The 9,015-nt window shown below is 41.2% G+C and overlaps 1 pseudogene; it reads left to right on the top strand.

Annotated features, from left to right (window-relative positions):
• The first annotated feature begins 36 nt into the window (after positions 1-36).
• Positions 37-6,401, top strand: LOC129834124 (adhesion G protein-coupled receptor G3-like; annotated as a pseudogene).
• Positions 6,402-9,015: the final 2,614 nt, after the last annotated feature.

Raw genomic sequence — 9,015 nt, 5'->3', positions numbered from 1 at the left:
TAATGGCAGCTGGGGACAGAAATGTCTGTAGGGTCAATGGAGCAGTCCTCCCCAAAGAAAGTGGATTCATACCTCAGTAAGCAGCCCAATACCTCCTCTCCACGAGTAAGGCTGCTTTCCAACAAAGGAGGCACATTCTGGTTATATCCTCGCCTGCCTAATAACAGGAAGTTCGCCTTTATTGGATATTGCCTCAGTCTCACCACAGAGTACACAGGCAGTGTCATCACATTTGATGCACGGGATGTAGCTCACTGGCGTACCACACATCCTGCATTCTCTCTGCCCCATGGAAGTATGTGTATAATTACAGGAAATGAGCTTTAAAAATGCTAAATTTTCTCAACCTCATTGCAAAATGTGTAAAATAGCATGAGATTAGCTATAAAACTGTACATTTTTCTCTTTACCCCATGGCAAAATGTATAGAATTGCAGGAAGATAGCCGTTTCCCCCCAAAAAACGTATATCTTGCAGGGGCCCCTGTGAAACTGCTGTACACGACTGATGTAGCTACATATGTTATTGCTTGCAATAACAATGTAGGTTAGTCATTTTAAACATGAGCAGAGCAAGGACCTCTGTGTCTGCGGTGTGCATGTGCACCACCACCTGAGAATGTGGCCTCCCGTCCCATGTGTCCAGCCAGCCGCTAAACATGCTGATTGATAAAGCAGTGTCCAGAGTGGACTAAGTGACAAAACAAAGATGTGGCTGGAATGAATGGCCACAGCTGTACACTGGGTATGTATGGCTACTGGGGAGGACTAGGACCTGTGTTTCTGTCCCTAATAGGGCCCGTATTTATTAAGCCTCTCAGAGTAGGAGTGCTGATAGAGGTTCAGTTTTGCCTTTTATATCATAATGAATGAGATTATTATGGACAGAGACCACCTTATGCTAGATCAGCACTCCTACTCTGAGACACTTGGTAAATGCGGGCCATGTAACTTTATCTTGAAACGGCTTCAGTAGAGTTGAGAGAGATTTGGTTATCTCTGGGCGCCCTCTACTGGCATTGACTCTCAGTCAGGTGTGACCTGTAGTAGCCATGAACGATGGCTCGGCATCATCGGCGTGGCTGTCTTGTGTCATAGGTAGACTTTGATTCATTGGAGAGGTCGGTTACCAGTGTAAAATGAAGACTCTATGGTTGTGATGGTGATGATAGCGATGATCAAATGAATCATCAGGAAAAAAAAGGGGAAAAAAATCCTGCCGCTCCTAAGTGAGCATTCACACTTACAAGTCAGCCAAAGCCTTATGCAATGACCAATGCAAACCAAAACGCATTACAGGATTTTGTATTGAGCCTCAATAAAGTGAAAGGCAGGGGAAAGAGGATTTTACTTGGAAAAATATAATATCTCCCCAGTGGTTTAGCCAGCCAGAGTCCTCTAATCATTACTGGCTGTGGAATATAAGTCCAAAGAAAACACCTTCTCTAGGGCAGTGTCTACTATTATGACAGACCTCCTATAATAGTGCTAACGCAGCAGCTAGAACAAAAAACCTCTGTTTACGTTTGTTTGGCATTTAAGTTTGTTTGTCATAGACCACATGACAGTGATGAAAGAATGTCAATGCGCAGGTAAGTGTACAGCAGGGGTATAAGTCGAAACAACACAGTCAAACTGTCTAAGTATCTGTCATATACTGTATCTACTTCCTCTTTGTTTCTATTTGCTCACACATCACTTCCTTAGAATGCATATACACCTCTCTTCTTCCTCTGCACTTCTTTGAGTGCCTTCGTTAGGACCCATGTTCTGTTCTAATAATATTTCAAGACTTTTACCCTGAACCTTGACTTCCCAGGTTGATAGGTGCGTTCTACTTTGACTTTGAGACACATGGTTATTACTACACCCAAAGATGTATTGCTACAATAATCATAATTGCATTAATTTGATTCAATTTGAGTATTTACAACTAGTATTCAGTGGTGACAGGTAAGTGAGAAGATGGGTTATTTACACAATTATAGCAGCATTTCCTCTTACTTTGCTTGAGGGCCATTTACTGTAAGGTCACATGAAAGATGCATAGGTGATGAAATTGAATTTGGTTGTATTAAAATGGATTGTTTCTGAAAATAAAGGCAAACAAATATTTTGTGACTGACCATTTTCACTGGATTCAAGTATAGGTCTTTAACACATTGGCTACTCTATTGGTGCAATACAGAGACAGTGTGAAGTTGAGTTAGAATATTTAGGCATTGCAACACCAGGAGGATTGATTCAACCAATATGTGATATCAGATAAATAGTCAGAATAGTAGAGTAGGGGGATGTCTTTGCACCTCGTGTTTGACTTTTACCCACAGGTTTTTCTACAACGTGGTTCTGCTCACAGGAGGTCTCTCTATGAACGAAGGAAAAAAAACATTCGTGCTCCAACTACACTCAAGTTAGCTTACAAATATGAGTTAACCTGCTGACTTAAAAAGTTAAATTGTATGAACTTGATTACTATGTTACGGATTTTCTGTTGCCTAGTTTTATCACTTTGATTTCCTGATTTTGCATCAAATATAAATTTTATTTTAAACAAATATAATGAACTCAGATTTCTCATGAATCGTATTGTTGTTACAGTTCTATCTTACGTTCCGTCTGTAGTCGATGTGGATGGTGCATGATGCTGGATGGAAGTTGTCAATGAGCAGGTTAAGACGGAGAACCGCAGCACTATTTTTAAGTATGCATCAAATTATTTTGCAAGATAATATAGATTATATATCTCATACATTTTATACACTCCAAATCTGGTATTGACATCTGTATGTTTGCTGAACCTCAAGGAATACGTATTATGTTTGTCTGTGCTTTCCTTACAGATCTGTGGAGAAACTAGAAAGGGTTCTTGAAAACACAGCTTTGAATGAGACGACTTCAATCATTGTTGAGAGGCTTGTGACCCACATATTCAGGGCCGAGGGCAACTTTACTGGGCTTAATATATCTGCCACTCGAGAAGCGGCAAGATGACAGGGACCCACAATGAAATGCTTGAGGAAGTTTAGACACAGTTTTCTGTAAACCACGTGCAGTTTGGCATTTATTGGGAATGGGATGAATGTTGTCCTGGAGGCAGTTCTGCAGAATGGTCACTAGCTGCCTTAGCCACACAAAGTTATAAAATCTGACTTTAAACCTCCCAAATCTTAACCCGAACCTTAACCACACTGCTAACCCGTATGCCTAACCCTAACCTTAAATTTATTTTATAAAACATTTTACGATATAGCCAATTTGACTTTGCGGCTGGCCCATCTAGCGGAAAGCGCTCAGCTCGGCCTCCATGACAAGATTAATCTCAATAAACTTCAAACCTGAGAACCGCGTCTCATGCAAATACAGTTGAAGTCGGAAGTTTACATACACTTAGGTTGGAGTCATTAAAACTCGTTTTTCAACCACTCCACAAATGTCTTGTTAACAAACTATAGTTTTGGCAAGTCGGTTAGGATATCTACTTTGTGCATGACACAAGTAATTTTTCCAACAATTGTTTACAGACAGATTATTTCACTTATAATTCACAGTATCACAATTCCAGTGGGTCAGACGTTTACATACACTAAGTTGACTGTGCCTTTAAACAGCTTGGAAAATTCCAGAAAATTATGTCATGGCTTTAGAAGCTTCTGTTAGGCTAATTGACATTATTTGAGTCAAATGGAGGTGTACCGGTGGATGTATTTCAAGGCATACCTTCAAACTCAGTGCCTCTCTGCTTGACATCATGGGAAAATCAAAAGAAATCAGCCAAGACCTCAGAAAAAAATGCCTGAAGGTACCACGTTCATTTGTACAAGCAATAGTACGCAAGTATAAACACCATGGGACCACGCAGCCGTCATACCACTCAGGAAGGAGACACGTTCTGTCTCCTAGAGATGAACGTACTTTGGTCCGAAAAGTGCAAATCAATCCCAGAACAACAGCAAAGGACCTTGTGAAGATGCTGGAGGAAACAGGTACAAAAGTATCTATATCCACAGTAAAACAAGTCCTATATTGACATAACCTGAAAGGCCGCTCAGCAAGGAAGAAGCCACAGCTCCAAAACCGCGATAAAAAAAAGCCAGACTACGGTTTGTAACTGCACATGGGGACAAAGATCGTACTTTTTGGAGAGATGTCCTCTGTTCTGATGAAACCAAAATAGAACTGTTTGTACATAACGAACATCGTTATGTTTGGAGGAAAAGGGGGAGGCTTGCAAGCCAAAGAACACCATCTCAACCGTGAAGCACGGGGGTGGCAGCATCATGTTGTGGGGGTGCTTTGCTGCAGGAGGGACTGGTGCACTTCACAAAATAGATGGCATCACGAGGACGGAAAATGATGTGGAAATATTGAAGCAACATCTCAAGACATCAGTCAGGAAGTTAAAGCTTGGGCCAAAATTCACCCAACTTATTGTGGAAAGCCTGTGGAAGGCTACCCGAAACATTTGACCCAAGTTAAACAATTTAAAGGCAATGCTACCAAATAGTAATTGAGTGTATGTAAACTTCTGACCCACTGGCAATGTGATGAAAGAAATAATAGCTGAAATAAATCATTCTCTCTACTATTATTCAGACATTTCACATTCTTAAAATAAAGTGGTGATCCTAACTGACCTAAGACAGGGAATTCTTACTAGGATTAAATGTCAGAAATTAAATTGTCAGAAAAAACTGAGTTTAAATGTATTTGGCTAAGGTGTATGTAAACTTCCGACTTCAACTGTATATACAGTGGGGAGAACAAGTATTTGATACACTGCCGATTTTGCAGGTTTTCCTACTTACAAAGCATGTAGAGGTCTGTAATTTTTATTATAGGTACACTTCAACTGTGAGAGACGGAATCTAAAACAAAAATCCAGAAAATCACATTGTATGATTTTTAAGTAATTAATTAGCATTTTATTCCATATTGAAAAATATGGGGTAGGTGTGTGTGTGTGTGTGTGTGTGTGTGTGTGTGTGTGTGTGTGTGTGTGTGTGTGTGTGTGTGTGTGTGTGTGTGTGTGTGTGTGTGTGTGTGTGTGTGTGTGTGTGTGTGCGTGGTGCGTGCATGCATGCGTGTGTGTGCCTGTGTGGGTTTTTAGTACCATGCTTAATTATTTCAGTTTAGCCGTATTTTGAAACGTTCCTCTAGCCATTGGGGCTTCTACTTGATGGCCAAGTAGTAGGTCTGGCTGTGAGCATGAAGACAGTTTCAGGTCTGCAGGACAAGATCAACTTCTCCATGCCTCTACAGCGCCCCACATTGGAAAGTCAGGTGAGTGCAATATCAACTCTCAGCTACCTACACCAGTTCTATGACTGTGATAGTGGCAAGAATATAAACTTAGATGACTCATTTCTGTTGTTGTTCATAGGCTGACAAACAACCATCTTGTCAATGATTTAATTTTTCAACCAACGGTAAGTGCCAATATGAAATGTTATATTACTCATTATAATACTGTTATGAAACTTTTTATACCCTTAAGGTATCAATTCATGTGATATCACATGGCTGTGTTTCCTCTGTACAAATGAATGTTTAGAGTTCTATCAGGATGACTGCACCACAGAGTGGAAGAGAGACGAGGGCCGTGTGGTGTGCTCATGTGACCACCTCATATTTTGCTGTGCTGATGGTAGACAACTTTACAACTACCACAGTCCTTCCTTCGTTTCCTTATCACAGCATAAGCACTCTTCTTAAATGGAAGAGAATAAAAACAAAAGTCAGTGAAGTATACCCATCTACTAAGATACACTGTAGCATTAGTTGTATTTTCCTGCGTTTAGGTGTGTCCATCTCTGAAAGCGATCAGGAGATCCTTAGCTACATCACTCTGATTGGCTGCAGTCTGTCTCAGTTCTTCCTGGTAGTCACAATCTTTCTGTGCGCCACTCAAAGTTATGTCACACTCTGGGTGTCATGGTCAGCTCCTCACAGGAACCCCTGGTTTGTCATAAGTTTGACGTCATCAGAAAGTGACACCAAGATGTACATGAAATGGAGGGAGCAGATTAAATTACATTTTTAAAGCAACGGACCTTGTTTTCACCATACTCTTTCTCTATTCCATTGTTCAGCGGTACATGCACAAACATCTCCCTGAAGGTGCATATCAACCTGTCTGTGGCCCTGATCCTCCTCAACCTGCACTTCCTGCCCAGCCAGCAGGAAGCAGCATCCTCCTCCTCTGGGCCATGTATCTATGTTGCTGTCCTTCTGCATTACTCTCTACTGGCCACCTTCACATGGACAGCAATCGAAGGCTTCCACCTTTACCTGTTGCTGGTCCGTGTCTTCAACATCAATGTCAGCAGGAGATACCTGCTCAAACTGAGCCTGGCAGGATGGGGTGAGATTGCACTTTACAACCTGAAACTGGTTGTATGACTGTAAACAGTAAGCAATAATAACGGTGCCGAACGAGATGGCTGTCGTTTTACGATCCCGTAACCAATTGTGCTATTGTGAATGTTTTTATTTGTAAGTTATTTTGTACATAATGTTTCTGCCACCGTGTCTTATGACCGAAAAGAGCTTCTAGATATCAGGACAGCGATTACTCACCCCGTACTGGAGGAATAGTTTTTCTTCAACGAGTCGGACGGGAAGGATTTACTACAGACACCCGACAAGGCCCTTATCCCCGTAATTCACAGGAGAAAGAGACGGAGGTATCGTGGATGAAGATCCGGGTGCCTTGTTAGGATCCGTCGCCGAAAGGGTAATCTACCTTTACCTTCGGTCCTAGTAGCAAATGTACAATCAATCCATAATAAAATAGACAAACTACGATCACGTATACCCTACCAATGGGACATTAAAAACTGTAATATCTTATGTTTCACCGAGTCGTGGCTGAACAACGATATGAATAACATACAGCTGGCGGGTTTTAAGCTTCTTCGGCAGGATAGAACAGCAGCCTCTGGTAAGAAAATGAGTGGATGTCTATGTATTTTTTGTAAACAACAGCTGGTGCATGAAATCTAAGGAAGTCTCAAGGTTTTGCTCGCCTGAGGTACAGTACCTCATGATGAGCTGTAGACCACACTATTTACCAAGAGAGTTTACATCTGTATTTTTCGTAGCTGTCTACATACCACCACTAACCGATGCTGGCGCTAAGACCGTACTCAATGAGCTGTATACGGCCATAAGCAAACAGGAAAACGCTCATCCAGAGGTGGCGCTCCTAGTGGCCGGGGACTTTAATGCAGGGAAACTCAAATCTGTTTAACCTAATTTCTACCAGCATGTTAAATGTGCAACCAGAGGGGAAAAAATTCTAGACCACCTTTACTCCACACACAGAGACGCATACAAAGCTCTCCCCCGCCCTCCATTTGGAAAATCTGACCATAATTCTATCCTCCTGATTCCTGCTTACAAACAAAAACTAAAGCAAGATGCACCAGTGACTCAGTCAATGTGGAAGTGGTCAGATGAAGCAGATGATGTGGTGTACAGGACTGTTTTGCTAGCACAAACTGGAATATGTTCCTGGATTCTTCTGATGACATTGAGGAGTACACCACATCAGTGAGCTAAAGGGTAGAGCTGCCGCTTTCAAGGAGCGGGACACTAACGCGGAAGCTTATAAGAAATCACTCTATGCCCTCTGGAGTGCCAAGTCTAGGTCCAAAAGGCTTCTTAACAGCTTCTACCCCCAAGCCTTAAAACTCCTGAACAGCTAATGAAAGGGCTACCCAGACCCCTCTTTTACGCTGCTGCTACTCTCTGTTTATTATCTATGCATGGTCACTTTAATTCTACCTACATGTACAGAAACAGACAGAAGCAAGGGGGGAAACGCTGTTAGGCTTGACAAACAAAAGAAACTGGCAACAGACAGAGAACTAAGGTACTAGGGATAATGGGGAAGATGGGCGACACCTGGAGGGGGGTGGAGACAAACACAAAGACAGGTGAAACAGATCAGATCATATTACCTCAATTACCTCGACTAACCGGTGCCCCCGCACATTGACTCTGTACTGGTACCCCCTGTATACTGTATAGCCTTACTATTGTTATTTTACTGCTGCTGTTTAATTATTTGTTACTTTTATTTTACATTTTTCTACTTATCTATTTTTTACTGAACACATTTTTCTTCTTAACTTCTTAAAGCATTTTTGGTTAAGGGCTTGTAAGTAAGCATTTCACTGTAAGGACTACAACTGTTGTATTCGACGGATGTGACAAATACAATTTGATTTGATTTGATACAAACAACCAAATAGTACAAACAGCAACAAAAAAGGTTCATACCCTGCTGTTCCATGAACCACTTTTTCACGTTTTGTGTGAACTCACCAACACTTGCAACACATTTTAAACCTTCTGGAAGTTGTTTGTAGTGCTTTTACAGCTTTTACAGAAAATGACAACTTTGTATTGTATTGACATTTGGAATATATTGTGTGGGTTGTGAGAGGTCGACTGAATACTGTAATGAAGTTCTGTCTCGAAGAGTAAAATGTCTCATCTTCTTTTGTACGTTTTTTTCATCTTCCTCTGGTTTTGTGTGTTCAAATGGAAGACTGAGGACAACCAACCTGGCAGTGACACTCACATTACCAATACCAGATCTGCCTGAGAACAAAAGTCTGCTTTCAACCAATCCAGCAGTGTTGTTATAAATGTTCATTTCAAACTTTATTGAGATTTTTTATTTTGAGAATACTTGCCCTAAACTGTGGACCTTCGAAAGTGTCTACAAACCACCCACTTGTTTTGCACCAATACAATAGCATGTCATTGTTTAGTTATGGAATGAAGGAAGGTGTTATCAGTACTGTTTTCGTGTGTGGTTTGTTCAACTATAAATCATGTGAGCCGACAGGATCTGATGTAATGCTGTGAGATCCTATCCCTCACTAGTTGATAAAACTGCAACAGAAAATACATATGTTGACGTAAGCTGAACTATAGCCTATTCATTGATGCTCGGCTCGAGCAAGCTGAAGTTCGGACTAGATTTGCATAAAACAAATGCAAT

The sequence above is a fragment of the Salvelinus fontinalis genome, chromosome 35 (assembly GCF_029448725.1).
Source record: "Salvelinus fontinalis isolate EN_2023a chromosome 35, ASM2944872v1, whole genome shotgun sequence".
In the NCBI taxonomy this organism is placed as follows: domain Eukaryota; kingdom Metazoa; phylum Chordata; class Actinopteri; order Salmoniformes; family Salmonidae; genus Salvelinus; species Salvelinus fontinalis.
The sequence above is the reverse complement of the archived record's forward strand: the minus strand, read 5'-3'. Positions and strand labels throughout refer to the sequence as shown.